The sequence below is a fragment of the Triticum dicoccoides genome, chromosome 3B, assembly GCF_002162155.2.
Source record: "Triticum dicoccoides isolate Atlit2015 ecotype Zavitan chromosome 3B, WEW_v2.0, whole genome shotgun sequence".
Lineage (NCBI taxonomy): Eukaryota > Viridiplantae > Streptophyta > Magnoliopsida > Poales > Poaceae > Triticum > Triticum dicoccoides.
Genome location: NC_041385.1, coordinates 532,969,570 through 532,977,794, shown reverse-complemented (window position 1 = coordinate 532,977,794; position 8,225 = coordinate 532,969,570).

The window sequence follows — 8,225 nt, the reverse complement described above, 5'->3', positions numbered from 1 at the left end:
TAAAATGCTTCATTAATAATTTTCAAATACCAGATTGTAATTTTTTGAATGCATGGTCAACATTTTTTCTATATACATTTAACAATTTTTAAAAAACTATTCAATAATATTTTAAATACAAGATTAACATTTTTTGATACATGGCCAACATTTTTTCTAGACACATTTAACATTTTTTCAAATGCTTTATTAGCATTTTTCAAATACAAGATTAACATTTTGTTAATACATGATCAAAATGTTTTCTGTGCACATTTAACATTATTCAAATGTTTGATTAACATTTTTTGAATATGAGATTAACATTTCTCGAATACATGGTCAACATTTTCTCTATACACATTTAATATTTTTCAAATGCTTGATTAACATTTTTCAAATACTTGTTTAATATTTCTCAAATGCTTGATTAATATTTTTCAAATACATAAATTCACACACATTGTATATTTTTATATACATGAGAAACATTTTCTCTATACACATTTACCATTTTTCAAATGCTTGGTTAAAATTTATAGAAATATTTTATGTAAAGGTTTTTTGTAATATATTTATTTATACTATTTGCAAGTACAAATGAAAGTAAAAAAAAGGAAAAAATGCAAAAGTATGGAACCGAGAAAACCAATAAACGAGAAAACCAATAAAGAAGAAAAAGGAAAAAAAGAAAAACGATGGAAACCACAAAAAAAGAAGCAAAGAAAAGCAAAAAAACCATTGAAAATCGAGAAAGACAGAAAAGCAAAGGAAAACAAAAGCCCGATGAAAACCGAATAACTAAACAAGGAAAACAAATAAAAAGCAAACAAATCCAGAAAAACCAAAGAAACCCATGAGTAAAACTAAGAAAACCATGAAAAAACAAAAAAGTGTCAACCCAGTTTAAGATGGGGGAAAGGAAAAGCTTCAGCTAGGCAGAACGTATAGATATAGCCTTTGTCGTATATAGTGCCCCCTCCAGTCCTTTTTACTTCATATATAATATTTTTTGAAATCAAACTTTGTAAAGTTTGACTAACTTCTTAAAAAATAAAAAAAAATAGAAAAGAGATCAATATTATTAGATGCATTGTGAATTTAATTTTTAGATTGTATAACTCTTGTATCATAGATGTTGATATTTTGTGCAAGACGTCCGTACCCAAGGGCACCCAGCCGCTTAGGGTTTCTTGTGCCTCCTGCCGGCGCCGCCATCGATCTACCTTGTCTCCTGTGGTCTTAGGACCATGGCGGATCTCGGCCCTTGCCGGTGGGAGGGCTCCATTTTTAGGTGCCTTTTTTAGTTTTGTTAAGGTTTTCCCAGTCTAGCCCCCGTTCCGGTGGTGCATCTAGCGTCATCAGAGGGCATGTGGAGATTTTTCTTTGGCGGATCTCACGGGATTTGATCGGCGTTTATCTTCGGTGGTTTCACGTGGATCCGGTCTCCTTTGTTCGTGTGCCTACAAGTTGGTCTCTTTATCGGCGGTGGTTGATGTTGGTGCGCTGGCTCTTTGGGGCCTTAGCACAACGACTTTTCGACTGTCTACTACAACAAGATTTGCCCGTTTCCGACGAGGGAGTGGCGATGATGGCGGCGTGCCTTTGGCTCGCTCCAGTGCTTGTAGTCTTCTCTAGGTGGTCTACGGGTCTAGATGTATTTTTTACTTCTGGTGTTCTTTATACTACCTTGACAGTTAATTGATAGGTCAGAAGTTTTTTTTCGAAAAAAACAAATCTTGTACGCAGAGTAAAAAGACTAGAGGGAGGATCATTGAGTAAATAGAGACTCTGAGCTATGTTTTACACTGAGTTTGGTTGTCTACATCTTTCTCCACCTGGTTGAGTAGAAACAGACGCGGAACTGTTTGGTTGCATGTCTATGCTCTCTAGATGTAACATCTGGTTGTGTAGTTACGTCCGCACAGATGATTAATTTCACCTCTTGTCCTGTGGTGATCTTACCTCACCTCACCACACCTGAAGAACTTTGTTTATGAGTGTCGAAATAAAAAACTTACAACATGATAGTTGTGTGGAACAAAGGGATGAGGTTAATGGTCAACGAAAATTTCAAACGATCGACGATGTGCGATGAATTTACTGAAATTCGTCTAAACTAACATGCATGCATGTTAGTACACTCCAACAGGAAGATACAGATCTATTCGATTACAAGTGTCAAAACAGAAAACTTACAACGCAAAAGTTGTGTTAAACAATGAGATGAAGCTACTCCTCGAAGAAAATTCAAATAGCCAATCGTGTGCGACGAACTTGACAAAATTATTATAAAATTCTCTAAACTTGAACACGAAATTGAAGATTTACAGTCAATGAAACTAAGAACCGATCGCCTGAATGGAATCACGGTGTCCATGTGCATCCTTTTTGTCTAAGCTTATCTCGAATCAAAGCATCATTGTGTAGATTAGAAGATGTTACATGAAAAGGATTAAGGGAGGTGAGTAGAACACAATATGCAAACCTACTTTCCGTTCTGCACCAGCATGCATGGCATAGTCACAAGGTGCACCCGCTTTGGCTCGCTCAAGGCTGACTCACTAGAAATGGTCGATTCAAGCATTCTTCTCCGTCAGGCCCAACACTGCTTTGAATTCATGTTTTCCATGCCTAATAGTGCTCACAAGCAACCAAATCGGTCAAAATTATATCCATGAAGTCAGGCTGACTCGTAGTGAGGGGGATGCAGCTTATAAACACGTCCTAGGAAGTTCGACAAAACCATAGCCACGGCTTCCTACACGCTCAGTCCTGTGGCCACACCACTGCTCGCCTTCTTCACTACTAGCACTCTAACAGAACACACTCAATTGATCAAATAATAGATTTCATTCAGTCACACTTTGACATTACATTCATTTGATAACTACAATATTTAAACTAACTAACTAATTAATTGCGGTGGCGGCGTCTTGCGCTGGCGTTGCCGTACTCACGAACAATTGGCCAAGCTTCAAATAAGTCCAGAATGTTTTGGACTTCCGCCTCTAGGAGCCGGTCGACGGGCGGGGGAGGGTCGGCTCGGGGCGCTGCAAGAAAGCGGTCGATGGCGGCGTCCCATACCGCTAAGGCAGGCACTGGCACCGGCGCGACGAAGAAAGGCACGTGCACTGGTACAGGCGCGACGGGGAAAGGCACGTGCACGGGCATAGGCACCGGCGCGGCGGGGGCCTCATGGACACCCGCAGCTTCAAGCTGGGCGACGTCGTGCGGCACCCATCCCGTCAATACCACGGGGATAGGCACTGCTGGCCCGGGCGTGGCTGCAGGGATTGGACCTGGCACATGTGTGCCGGGACAGCCGCCACGGTGACTTCAACCAGGGCCCTGTCAAAATCGTCCCAATGTTGCCTATGTTCCTTCTCGTCTGGCTCGGAGTCTTCCTCACCAAAGTGGAAGACCAGGGGCAAGCCATCCTATTGCTCTATGGCGTGCATGAGGTCTGGCTGATTTGTCGGGGTATTCTTGCGACAGATGCCAGGGGTGGCTTATCATGGATGGGGACAGGAGTACGTCGTCGGGCCCTGGAAGCGGGAGTGAGCGAGATCTCAAATGCACGCGAGTCTTACCAGGTTGGGGCTCTCCAAGGAGATAACACCCCTGGTCCTGCTTTGCGGCGTCTTCGCATGATGACTATGATCAGAATGTAGCTATAAGCTTGCTCCTTGAGTTGTATGCTAGAGGAAGGAGAAGAGCAAGGCTAGCCCTAGTGCTTCTCTAGCTATGTGTGTGTAAAATGGCGCGGAGGTTGAACCCTTTGCATGGGTGAGCTTGGGGGGTTTATCTAGGCCTACCCCCAGGGGTACAATGGTAACTTGGCCGGGTGTAGGACCCGGATGTCAGTGTCTTGGGGCGCCGGGTTCTCCGTCGGCTGCTGGGGCCCGCGCCTGGTGGGTCCCGCCGGCTGCCGAGAATCTGGCCGACAGGTAGGGCCCGCCACCTACGGGCCACGTTGATTGCCTTTTGCTGTAGCCTCGCCCTCATGGAGGCCTTGTCGGGAGACGCATGACTATAGTCCCGCCGCCTGGTGAGCGCTCACTGTAGCCATGCCCCGTATCATCAGATTAATGACGCGCGGTCTCCGAGAAGAGGGAGGGCCGACTGATGGAGGTCGGCCCGCCCCCGAGGCCGTCTTCCCTGGGGTACGCCGTCTTCTGGCTGCTCACGGACAGGTAGGGCTCGCCGCCTGTGGGCCGTACTGACCGTCGGTCGTGGGAGCATGGCCCTTGCTGACAAGGGTTGCGTCATGAGCCGCATGGCTACAGTGCCGCGCCGGCAGGCGGGTGTCCGCTTGGTCCTCTCGCACTGTAGCCACACGCCTCTGGGATTTGGGGGACCAGGTGGTCCTGTAGCCGTCGTGATGAATGGGTGCAGACTTCGAGGGGCCGTCTGCCAGGAGCCGGCCTCCCCAAAGCCGCCTGGTAGTAGTGCACCGCCTTCCGGGAGCCGGCCTCTTGGGCCCAGCCGGCCCAAGGAACCAGCCATGCTCCCGGGAGGCACGAGGGGCTTGACTAGCCCCGATGTCTTGAAATTCTATGGGTTGCTGATGAGGCTACTCGTGGTCAATCCCTCCAACATGATTGGAGTGAGGCGGGCGAAAGAGGGATCGGAGGAGAAGAGAGGATTGCAGCATGAGCGAGGAGTGCGGAGGTCTATTAAACAGCGACTCAGGTGCCATTAAGGAGGAAGTTGGGAGGAAGGTGGCCGTCGAAGGGAGGTCAAAGGGCTCGCCTCCTAGTGAGCCTGTGCAGCGGCCTGCTTGCACGCCTCCCGTCCCGTCAACTCGCACGGCTTCTCGCACTGCACCTCCTGGCCTATCAATAGAGGAACGCGTGGCGGCATGTCTATGGTTGGACTAACGCACACAGTTCGAACGACGTGTGCGATATGTAGATGTAACTGGTAAGGTCGATACTTTCGAGACATGCACATTCATTGGCAAACGATTTGCAGAAATGAATCATTTGCAATGGCCTGGACGATCACACACGATGTTCTTACAGATACTCATGTGTGTGTGATGATCTTCCTTCATTCCTAAATTTTCCACATGACGTTATTAGAACACGCCACCCTTTCCCGCCACTCCCCTCATCGATTTCCCGCCATGAGCGGGCATAAAAGTTGCTGCCCAACGCATGGAGCCTGCTAGTAGTCCCTGCCACAGTACGGAACCATGCCAAACCGCACCGCCGCCTCCGTTATCAACCTCGACGAGAAAAATGAGTTGATTCAGGCGCCACTGCCTATCATGGTCGATGGCGTCCCCGCAAACATGCCAGAGAGGCCGCAGCGCACCGCACAGCAAGATCGGTGGAGCATCGCAAAGCAAGATAGACGTGTCAGTGCCTAGAGGCTATGGGGCATGTCAGAGAAAGATTGGCGCGACACCATAGAGCGAGAGGCGTGGCGCGCCACACAACAAAAGCGAATCCATAGTCGCTTGCCTATCCCATTCGCTAGGCCATTAATGGGGTCCATGATCGTCAGGAGCCCGCTTTCCCGACAGCAATGGGCAGCAGCCATCTGTGATGTGCTTGCCCCGTTCACCCGCCGCTCTGTTGGCATGGGCTATGCCATTGGCCTGATATGCCGCCCCCCTCAGTGCCAACTCGTCGATCGCTCAGCTCGAGCACCTCCTTGGCCCAGCAAGTGACCGCGACGCAAAGGAACATGGTTGCCGCATCTTGGAGCTAAGGAGTACCGTGAGCATGTCAGGCGCATGGACGAACTTCTGCACGAGTTCATGCAGACCCAACAAGAGATTTTCAGTAGGCAAGGGTAAGCGGTCATGGACACGTTTTGTTTTGTTGAACCGTTTGCGATGTTGATTGCTCTCTGTGCACAACAATCATAATAATATTATATTTCTTTGTTTTAAAGTGTGCATTCTTCTGTTATTATACACGTAGATTGTGAAATTGGTTGAACTTTTTCCAGAGTATACCGAGGTCAAATAATGGCCCAATGCAAGTTTTCATTAATTTCAGACAACATTTACAATTGTCGTAAATTTATTTTCTCAAGAACACGCTTGAAATGCTTCGATCTTTGCATAGAAAATATTTCAAATCCAGATGAACTGTGTTTGTGTGCCATACATAGTTGATCAAGATCACAAGTGTGATTTTCCGACCCCGTTCAAACCTTTTTAATACATGCTTGTAGTTCAAATTCAAATTGATCCATTTAAATGCCTAAAAATGCATATTAATCCATAGAAAATGGAAAATGGCCGCAATTTTTTTACAGAAATTACGGGGGCATTCAAGTCACTTTGAGCAAGATAGAAAAAGTCCGAATGAAATGTTCACCAAGCATTGGTTGGTATTTTGGTAACAAAAGGATGTATCAAGGCACTTCATATATGTATAAACAATGGAAAACATTATTTAAAAAAGTGAGAAGTCGATGAATTAATATCAATTGGTGTGTGGGAGTGCATCATGCAGATGTATTCCAAGTTTAAAGCTCGTGCGGCGAAGAATGGGTAATGGGCTCTTCAAACTAGCCACTTCCGGCAGAGGTGGACATGATCCTTCCCGCGGAATGCTCCGGGCACAACACAACGCACATTCCAGAATTTGGGAAATTGGCCGAATTTTTTCCAAAGTACACTGAAGTCAAATAATGGCCCCATGCAAGTTTTCATTAATTTCAAATAGCATTTACAATTTTCGTAAATTTAGCTTCTCAACAACGCGCATGAAACGACTCGATATTTGCAAAGAAAACGTTTCAAATCCATATGAACTATGTTTGTGTGCCTTACATAGTTGAGCAAGATCACAAGTGTGATTTTCTGACACGGTTCAAACCATTTTTAAAGATGCTTGTAGTTCAAAATCGAATTAATCTGTTTAAATGCCTAAAAACGGAGCACACATGTATGACAAGTCAATCGTGTGCAATGCCAAAATCAAAGCCACGGGTGAAGGTTAACAAACCGTAAGAACTGTCTTACGCATCACACGGTCAACATACACAAAACATGTGCAATAATACATGATCTCATACCATCAAGGTTTGCGAAGTGTCTGTGATCAACAATGTTTCCACACGTTAAAAACATGGAAATTGTGTTTCATTACTTGAGCTATCTCCAACGATTTGACCAAGGAAAATGTGTGCGACGAGTGGAACGACCGCATACATTTATTATTAAGGGACTGTTTAATTGTCTGTGTTTGCTTGTCAAATCGCACACGATCGGTTTATACCGACTGTGGTTAATGAATCGGTCCAACGCACACAATTTTCTTTACCATCAGCGATCGACACCCCCATCGCCAACCCACTCTAGCACACGGTTCTATAAACTGTCTGTGGTTGGGTGTAAAAACCGTGTGAATCTCGGTCAGGTGTACTAGTGAGGCTAGATCTTAGTGTTTTACTCCGAAGAATAATTCTGAGCAAAGTTTGAGCCAACTCCAGATGTGCCTTGCAACAAGAAGATGATGTGAAACACCACTATTGCCATGTATATCTAGTATAAGTTAGACCGAGAGTTTTCACTCCAGAACTTGAAACCCTGTGCTCAATCGCACCACCAAACGTGAATCACCATATATTCTCATCACTAGCCTCGATAATCACACACGTTCATAGCCCTGACAAAGACATCACCATGCAACTGAATGTCTATAGTATACCTGGCCATGGGCAACCCAGCTCGGACGGCCCGACCCGACCCAGCCCGAAAATCCCGGGCTGGGCTAAGCCCGAGTGTGCCATCGGGCCGGGCTTGGGCTTGGAAATTGAGCCTGACGAGCAGATCAGGCCAGGCTCGGGCTTGCATAAAATGTGATTTTAGCCGTAGTCGGGCCGGGCCGGGCCGTGTCAGGTTTCGTCGGGCTTGGGCCGGGCTCAGTCCTGGGTTTTTAGCACCGGGCTTGTTTGGCCTAGCCCCAAGCCCGGCCCGGCCCGAGATATGCCTAGGTATAGTCTATAGTAACTAGCAAGGGAGGTGCTAGGCGCCAGGCACCTAAAAAGTTTACAAACGGGCAGTCGATTTTCCTCCTATCTCAAATGTTGGATCAATCAAGATCAATGGACAATGCTTCATCTTCGACCTCAAACTAGTATACATTGTCTCTCTTCTTCCTCTTGTTGTTGCTGATCCAGCCCAGGCCTAACCGCCTGCCTCCGCCGCTCGCGGCCGATGACACTCCTGTGACCGCCTCTCCGCCCAACCCTCCCCTCGACCTTCCCCCATCGTCAGG